Source organism: Camelus bactrianus, chromosome 30 (genome assembly GCF_048773025.1).
Source record: "Camelus bactrianus isolate YW-2024 breed Bactrian camel chromosome 30, ASM4877302v1, whole genome shotgun sequence".
Lineage (NCBI taxonomy): Eukaryota > Metazoa > Chordata > Mammalia > Artiodactyla > Camelidae > Camelus > Camelus bactrianus.
In genome coordinates, this window is record NC_133568.1 from 22,907,104 (window position 1) to 22,916,043 (window position 8,940).

An 8,940-nucleotide genomic window follows, 5' to 3' on the forward strand; every position below is an offset into this window, starting at 1 on the left:
TTTATTCGATAACTAATTAAATGTTGATTATTATATGACTCATACACTGTTCCCAAGTTTTTTTCTATATCAGCATAAAATTAAAAATGCTGATTTAAAATTTCACGGGAAATAATAGAGAGGGGCTTTTTTTGACGGCCTCAAGTTATCACCATAAAAATGTGCTGTGACACAAAGACATCTTAATGATGATGCCAGAATCAAGGCCCCCAGGAAATGGTTAACAGTCAGGGGGAAAAAGTAACACCTGGGAATTAAAAAGAAATGTGGTAATTCTGTAACTATAGGTTTATTTAAGTTTTCATAGATTTCAAAAACAACTCCATCCTCCAGAGAATTAGGAAGATGCAAATATGTATTTTGCTAGATTTGATCTTCCATTTTTTGGATGCTAAAACCAAACATTTGGCCTATGGTTATTGATACTTGCCTAAAATTCCTGGAATATTTATTGTCAATCCTCAAATGTGTTTCCCCGAAACACACTCAGCTCTGTTTTAATCCCCACTTATTTCTCATGCTGCTTTTATATTCCATATGAAATAATAAGTTTCCCCATATGACCAAGCTAATGTAGATGGACCAGGGTTAAGAAAATGTAAAGAATAAAAAATTCATGGCATAACAAAGGCATGTAATTCCAATTTAAATAAATAAACATAGTTTATGCTCTGGAAGATTCACTTTAGTTTCTTTTAGTGCACATACAGTTGTGTTTCTCTTTCATCTGTGTCCTCAAATTATATTTTATTTTAATCCACTTTTATTCTATCTGAAAAAAAAATCCAAATTCCCTCTTTTACGATGGGGGTCGTTGGTAGGGCGGTGTTTTAACTAGGTGAGGGCAGGCTGGTCGCGAGTGCCGAAAAGAATCCAGACAAAGTGTTTGTCAGTATTAAAATAGCAAAGGACACCAGAAATTAAGGTTCACACAAAGTCAGAAATGAGGCAAGAATGCTAAGTGTTCCAGAGGAAGGTGGGTAAGCCACAGGGACAGCCACGTCGCCTGTAGATTAAAAAAGAGTGCAGAAAGTAGGAGTCCTGTGCCAAGACAATGAGGCCCAGAAGGTGTGAAGCAGAAGCAAAGGGTGGGAGGGATTGATGTGGAAAAAACAACACCACCACTAATTTCAGTTTTAATTTGTTTTCATGGAATGGCCATGGCTTGGTGGACTGGCCTGACTTACAGAACTGGCCGGTGTTTGCACGCTTGTCTCAAACATCAACTTGATCTTATTCATCTCTGAATCCCCCACTGTATCTGATCAAAATGCTTTCCAAACAGAAGGTGCAAAATACCTGTTGCTGAGTGGATACATACATGGATAATAAGACAGTGCTCGCTGACCCAGACTCTGTAAATGTCTTTCTGTTTGTCTCAAAGTAAATCATAAGGCTCTTGCTATTTCGGCAAGTTTTCACAAAATGCGCAAGGAGCTCTAGGTGCTGTGAACTGCTTCCCGACTCTTGCAGTGAGCGGGTGTTCAGAGAAGTTATGCTAGGAGTCCTGCTCGCTCTTCACAGACTCCTTCACCAGCATCAAATCACCACTGGGATTTATTACTTTCACTGTTTTATTTTCCCTTGGACATATATTTTTTCCAGCCTCTGAAACAAAGAAACTTGGGATTCTGAAAATGAATGGACGCATTAACTCTTTAAGTGTCAAATGAAAGACAAAAATGTCACTTTATCTCATGCCTGAACAATGTTTTTCTATTTTTTTTCTTAGAATCTTTCACTTGCAGCCAATGCATTGTTAAAGTGATTATTCAGAGTAAATGCTTGTTTCTGCAAAAGAATATATGACAAACTAATTAAAATAGAATAAATGACAAATACTTATGTTCATTTCTAGCTGATGTTTTTCTTAATATGTATTAAAAGTATGTTAAGGAAGTAATATTGAATACAAAACAGTTCATAATAAATCATCTTGAGCTTCTGTTATACCAAGTCTCCTTTAGTTTAATATGTTACTGTTTAAAATTGAATGAAATAAAATCACCCACCATTTGTTTGAAGTGCTATGCAGAGCAGTATTTTGACTGTATTTAAAATGCCATCACATATGGTTATAAAGCGTCTTACCGTGTATATCATTTCTGTCGACATGTTCACCCACATTTCATTACTTTTTCATGTATTATTTTATGAGGTTTTTTTTAAAACAAGGATATAGCCAATGTTCAGAAAAAATGTGCATGCTCTTCTCTCTTAGAAATCATCTTTGAATTTGAAATCAGTCTTTATTATGTATTGTACCTTAATTACCCTTTTCAGGAAAATGTTAAGTTGAATTTCACAGAGACTCCCTACCACTGTTGGTGTCTTCCACTTTATATGCAATGCTCAGTTTGCTAAGACACGTGATGTGAATGATGAGGCCTAGGCATATAAATATATAATATTTATACATTTTAAATCTTTCTTTAAAACAAGAGAGATGATCATTTTCAAACTATATTAGTCTCATTTATCTCCATGATGCCATTAATGTTGTAAAATGTTGCAGCAACATTACTAACTCCTGAAGGCCTGCATCAGCCGTTAGCTACTCAGCCGCATTATTAGATTGTCAACATAATTCAGACAGCTCATATCGAAGGAGCCAACCCGCTGGCTCCAATGCTTTGTAAATGTATCTGCTTGATGAAGGAGCTCTGAACATATTGAGGCCTTTACTGTTTCTATGCGTATCACACTTGCAAAATCATCTCTGTTGCTGCTTCAGAAATGCACTTAAGATTTACACCCTTGTTTTTCTGTCTTGTACACTTTAGTATATCTCAGTTCCCAGTCACCAGTGAGCACAGGAGAGAAGAAAATACAACTTGTAAAAATAGCTAACAAGTCAGTGTTATACTGATCAGCATTACACAATGACAATTTCACTTTTTTCCAGTTAAGGGATTAAATAAAGCCTCCAGATGTAAAGATAAAATTGCATTTTTATTTAAGAAATCTGTCCAAATATTTACAGGGTGCAGTTGATGCTTTTGTTTCGCAGTTAAAGGGTATAGCTCTGTCAGGTGTGTTTTATGTATCAAAATAGAGGAAAAAAAAAAAAGAACAAAAATAGGAGTTCCCCTTTTAACCTGAATTCAAACAGGAACACGTGCAAAAATCTAGAACTGAATTTAATATCAGAGTCGAAGAGAAGTGGAGATTTGTTTGAAGAGATGTGACACTTGAAATCGCAGTGGATGAATCGTAAATATGCAAATTTGAAAGGCACACAATAGAGAACATTCTATTTGTGCTCTGAATTTTCTTCATCATTCCCTGCCTCCTTTATCTGCAGATGCAATGCTTCTTTGAATTGTCTGAGAAAGCGCAAGTTAGGGTTTATGTATTTTGGATTATTTTTTTAATACCTCAACGATAATCACAGTGAGTGTATTTAGAGGTTCTAAGTTGGGTGAAGAATCAAAGCTCTATCACAACTGAAACAACCTTCTGGCAACCCAGCGAGAGGAAATAATGTGGCATCGCCTAGCACACACGGTGGTGATTCTGGAATCTCCTTTTCTGTCCCTGCATCTCCTCAGCTTATCAATCATTTAATCACAACAGACTCTTTAGTGCTGGGAGCTTAGTTACAGAATTCTTCAATGCAATCTGCAAATACTTGCTGAATTCCTGGAATGAGCTAGACATTGTGCTAGGCGTACAGGAATCAACGGTGTAAAGATGGGAACACAGACTCAAAAGATACCAGCTCGTAGGAGAATCAGCATGCAAACAAAGGCTGCCACTGTGAGGAGTAAAACAACAGAGTATGAACACAGTGGCCCCGGATCTGGTTTTGCAGTCATTTCATCTGCTGGAATGCACTAGCGATGACCTCCACGCAGAAATATAGTCATTGTTTTTTTCCAGCTTTTTTGAGGATATAATTGATGTATGGCATTTCATAAGTTTAAGGTATACAACGTGATGATTTGATACATATATATTTTGTGAAATGATTATCACAATAAGATTAGTGAACACATGCATCACTTCACATAACCACAATTTTTTTTGTATGGTGAGAACATTTAAGATGCATTTCTTAGCAACTTTCAAGTATATAATACAATATTTTTTACCGTCGTTACCACGCTGAATATTAGATCCCAAGAATTTATTCATTTTATAACTGGAAGTTTATGCCCTTTGACTTATATTTCCTCATTTCTCCTACCCGCCGAGCCCCTGGCAGCCACCAATCTACTCTCTGTTTATCTGGGTTTTGCTTTTTTTAGATTCCAGTAAGTGAGATCGTACAGTGTTTATCTTTCTCTGTCTGGTTTATTTCACTTAGCATAATGCCCTCAAAGTCCCATCCATGTTGTCACACATGGCAGGATTTTTCTTTTTTATGACTATGTTTTTTCATTTTTATGGCTATATATCACATCTTCTTTATATATTCATTTGTTAATAACATGTACATTATTTTTCTCTCGTGGCTACTGTAAAAAATGCTGCAGTGAACATGGGAGTGTAGATATTTCTTTGAGATCAACCATTGCCTTAACACTGTTGAAAGCAATTACTGATACTTGAAATAATTTCTTTTTCTCATATACATATATGTATAATTATGGAGTTATAAAATTATGAATTTTCAAAGTAGTTTATTCCCTTATTGACTGATACCCTTTGGTTATCCTGACACAGACTTTCTACTGTGACAGTTGGATCAATGTTTAATTTTCTCTGTTTAATTTCTTTATTTTCAAGGAGTAAACAGGTTTAATAGCTATCTTTAATGATAACATTTGAGTTTTGTCTAGCTTTCCCTATCATGATTAATAATTAGGAGTTAATGGATTTTTAATAATTCAATGATATTTATCCAATAAAATAATTATTATTTGGCAAACTTTAATAGTGGAATTCCCTTCAAGCAGATATCCTGTTTATATAGCTCCCTAAATTGTTACCAGGTTCCCTTTTTTCCCACCACGTATAATATCCCAGGCTCATTTTGTGCGCTTCTTGTTTTACTCCTGGAATCAGCCATTCTTCAAGGATCCCTGACTTTATTTCATGTAGAATGGCATTAGAAATCTCCACTTGATGTTTGCATTTCTTATTATTACTGAGGTAAAGTTGCTTCCCAGAAATTTCAGTAGACAGAGCCAAAAAATGTACATATACGTGTATATATGTATTTAAGTTTTATACATAAACATATAATATAAACATTTAAACATGTATTTATTTATATATATATAATTATATACATTATATTTACTAAATGCTTATATATACATATATCTAAAGTCCATGAATTCATACTGAAAGTTCCAGTTTAATTTTAACATTTTAGTGCTTTTGTCACGTTTTATAATTGTACATATTTTCTCCTAACCCAAAATTCTTGATTTGTAATGTAATTAACATAATAATTACTTACATTTTATCTTGCAAAATATAACTAAAAATAACACTACAGTGTGAAATTTTTAATTCCCTTGTACTTTTTTTTTCTTTCAAATGCATCAACTGAAAGTACAATTGCAAAGTGCAGTCAACACCTTTCCTTAAATTACTTGACATAAATTATTTTTTCTGTGTTAATGCTGTGAAGCTGATATAAGATTAGGTTGATTTGTTTCCATTTGTGTTCATTTATAGGCCTTTTTATAATTTAGATTTTTTGTAGTTATCGTTTGGAATTATGAGTGCATTTACTTGGTTCAAAGGCAAAGACTATGTGGAGATTTTGTTTTACCTTCACCCTTGAACTTGTGACCACCTACAGTAGTTACCTACTAATGGTAACTAATGATACTGGTTTCTTGGTTATATAATAGGGTCACTGTGTTTTCTATGTGAATATAAAAAAGTAAATTTTTATATATTCTGACTACATCTACTACCTCCTCTTCTTTCCTTTCTTTTTTAAAGTACAGATGTTCACATATTAAGTACATTATTCTGAACTCTGCTTATTGAAATTAAGAAAAGGAACCCTCCATCTTTTTAGGTTCTTTCTTTATACACCCATGATAGTTTAAATGATTTTCCCGTGTTCTTTGAGTTATAGTCATTAATGTTTGTATGTTCCTCCATTGGATTGTGAGCCCCTGGGTATAGACACGTTCTTATCAGAATTTTATAATTAAAAAAATTTATTACTGAATTTGTTACTGTTTGTTTTATTTTTGACCCATAATAAGTGCTTACTGAAAAGTGATTGCTTGTTAAACAAGATTGTAAATAAAATTTATTCCCTAAGAGACCACACCATTCCTCAAGGATTTGAAAATGTTGTATTTTGTTTTTCCAAGTCTGCAGAGAGTAAAATTGAATTTCCTCACCCAGATTTTCTCCACAGCGCCCACAGGCATCAGTGTCCTTCCTGCCCCACAAGCCTGTCTTATCCAAACTGCAGCTTGTTCTTTCCAGGAGTGAGTCTGTCACTTTGAAGGGTTTTGTCAGAAAGGGACAAAGGAGTCCTACAGATGTCCATGACCCATTTAGAGAATTCTTGGGTTCTTGATGAATTCCGGCTTCTCTGTTTACCTTGAGCTGCTCATAAATTCCAAAAAGCACAGATCAATTTTCCTCCCTCTCCTCAGGAGTCGTCTGCACTTTGAGATTTATCACAGATCACAAAAGAACTCCTTTTAACTTATCTTACAAATGGCTTATAGTAACCATAATAGCTATAATTTAGAGATTATTACAATGCTTCCAGCAATTGTTTTATATGTATTACTTCTTTCCCTTAATCTTCCTAATAGCCCTACAAAGACATTAATATCTTTTTCTTTTTATAAATCAGGAAACTATATCTTAAATGTTAGGTATTTTCTCAAGCATTTCCAGTTAATAATACTTTTTAAAAGGGCCACAATTATGCATTAAGCCTGTATGACTTCAATATCTGAGCTCCAGCCACTGCAACTCATTTTCTAACAGTATAAAAGTATTTACAAATTGAATTCATCTGGATGTTCCATAGGATTTCTGGTGTCATTTTGTCATTTCAGTTTTGAGCTGATAGTTACCAGTAGCCTAAAAGAACGATGAAAAGACCCCAGATATGTAAGTTTCTCTTGGCTTGTTAAGAAGCATTGTCCTGCTGACCAATACTGGGGCCTGAGGCAAGGCAAGAGTAGTTATACTAATGCTATATTTATTTAAAATTTTGAATTTTGTTCATCATGAATTTTTGCATTACTTGTGACCTTTAAAATGTACTGCCCTCATATTTCTCTTGATGCACAAGAGTGTTTTTTCTGGTTTTCCCCTTAATTTTGTGCTCAAAGTGAGTATCACATTCACTGCATCCTAGACCCAGCCCTGTAAATGAGGAAGACATTTGTTGTTAGAGAACCCTGTACAATTCACTCAGTCAATATCTACAAAGCAAAAGTCAGATAGGCGTCTTGGGGGTTAATAAAAATCAGACTCATGATCTTGGGCTTAAGAAATTTTCAATGAAATTTTGTCCATAAACTATTAGTGTGCAAATTCACAGTAAGGACGAGCATATGGCAAGTTCAATGTAAATACAATTTATTTTCTAGTTCTAACAATAGCAGGATCCGAGTGTTTCAGAGGAGCTAGTGTCATTGTGTGGACGGAGCCTGATCTGGAACTTTAAGAATGTACAAGAATCAAACAGAGGAGACCAGGGGGACACTGCATTTCAGGGACATACCATGAGACATTAAAGGCCAGAATTTGTGGGGTTTGGGAGGAGGGCTGGGGTAAATAAAAATTGATCAGAAAGTTCATGCAGTGAATTAGTATAAGAGAATTTGTAAAATTTGATTGGGAAGACTTTGTAAGATTGCCAAATTCAAAAATCTAAAAAAAAAAAAAAAGGGGGGGGAATTCTATTTCATAGGAAGTTTCTGGACAAGATCATTTTGGTAAACAGGAAGAGTAGTAAGATAGAGAATTATCCCTGCGTATTGAAGTCTGAAGTGAAGTAATAAGGACCTAATAACACAAAATGGGGCATTTTGACTTCCATCATGTAATAAAAATCACTTCATGTCGTCAGAAATAATAGTTGCAGAGCTAACACCTATTGAGCATGTGCTGTGTGGTGGGCACGACTTCGAAGGACACAGAACGCTTCCTACAGACAGACAGCGTTAGTTCAGAAGAAAAGTTCTCGGTTGTTTACCATCATGAGTGGTGTTTCTTTACTTTAGACACTTTATCGCAGTAAGAAAGTTTGTTTTATATAAAAATTTTTTCGGCATCCATTAAGTTGTTCATGCTTTTTCTACTGCCTGCTAATGTGAGAAATCACATTGCTGATAAATGTAAGTGCTAACTCACCTTTCAGTTCGAAACATAATCATGATGTGGTTATAAAAGAGCCGCCTTTTTTATATTTTGGTATTTTATGTTTTTTATATTTATAGATTTGGTTTGATTTGTTGACATTTTTATTGAGTTTTACATCTGTGGTTCCCGCACCTTGGCATCTGTGTCGGGTTTTAGTACAACAGTTATGCTGAATCGAGAAAATGATTCGGGAAGTTCTTCCTCTTCTCTCCCCTTTTCTGAGAGAGAGACTGAGATGATGTCTTCCTTACATACACGGAAGACGACACAAGCAAATCTTTCTGGATCTGGAGTCCTGTTGCAGTCCATTTCTTTTCTGGGCATCGTGGATATTTTTGAAAAGGTTTAATTACATATTTAATTTCTTTACAATATCTAGTGCATTTTCCCCCAAGTTAGATTTTTAAGAAGATTCGCAAGACTCTACAGAGATTTGAAGTGAAGGATGTGTTGCAGTAAGAGGAAGAGAATGCAGCCCCGGGTTGCCAACTCTGAGGGACACCTGGTGCATACCCTGTCCTTGGACCACTGTTCATGTGTATCATGCTGTGTCTCCAGCCAGAGCCTCCATATCTCTGAGGAAAGTTGACTTGGGAGAGCTCACCAGAGAAGCTTTCAGCATCCCTTTATATA

General features: G+C 35.1%; 1 pseudogene; it reads right to left on the bottom strand.

The window, feature by feature from the left end:
• The window catches only part of LOC123614556 (elongation factor 1-alpha 1-like), a 118,241-nt pseudogene extending 109,610 nt beyond the window's left edge, over nt 1-8,631 (bottom strand).
• Nucleotides 8,632-8,940: the final 309 nt, after the last annotated feature.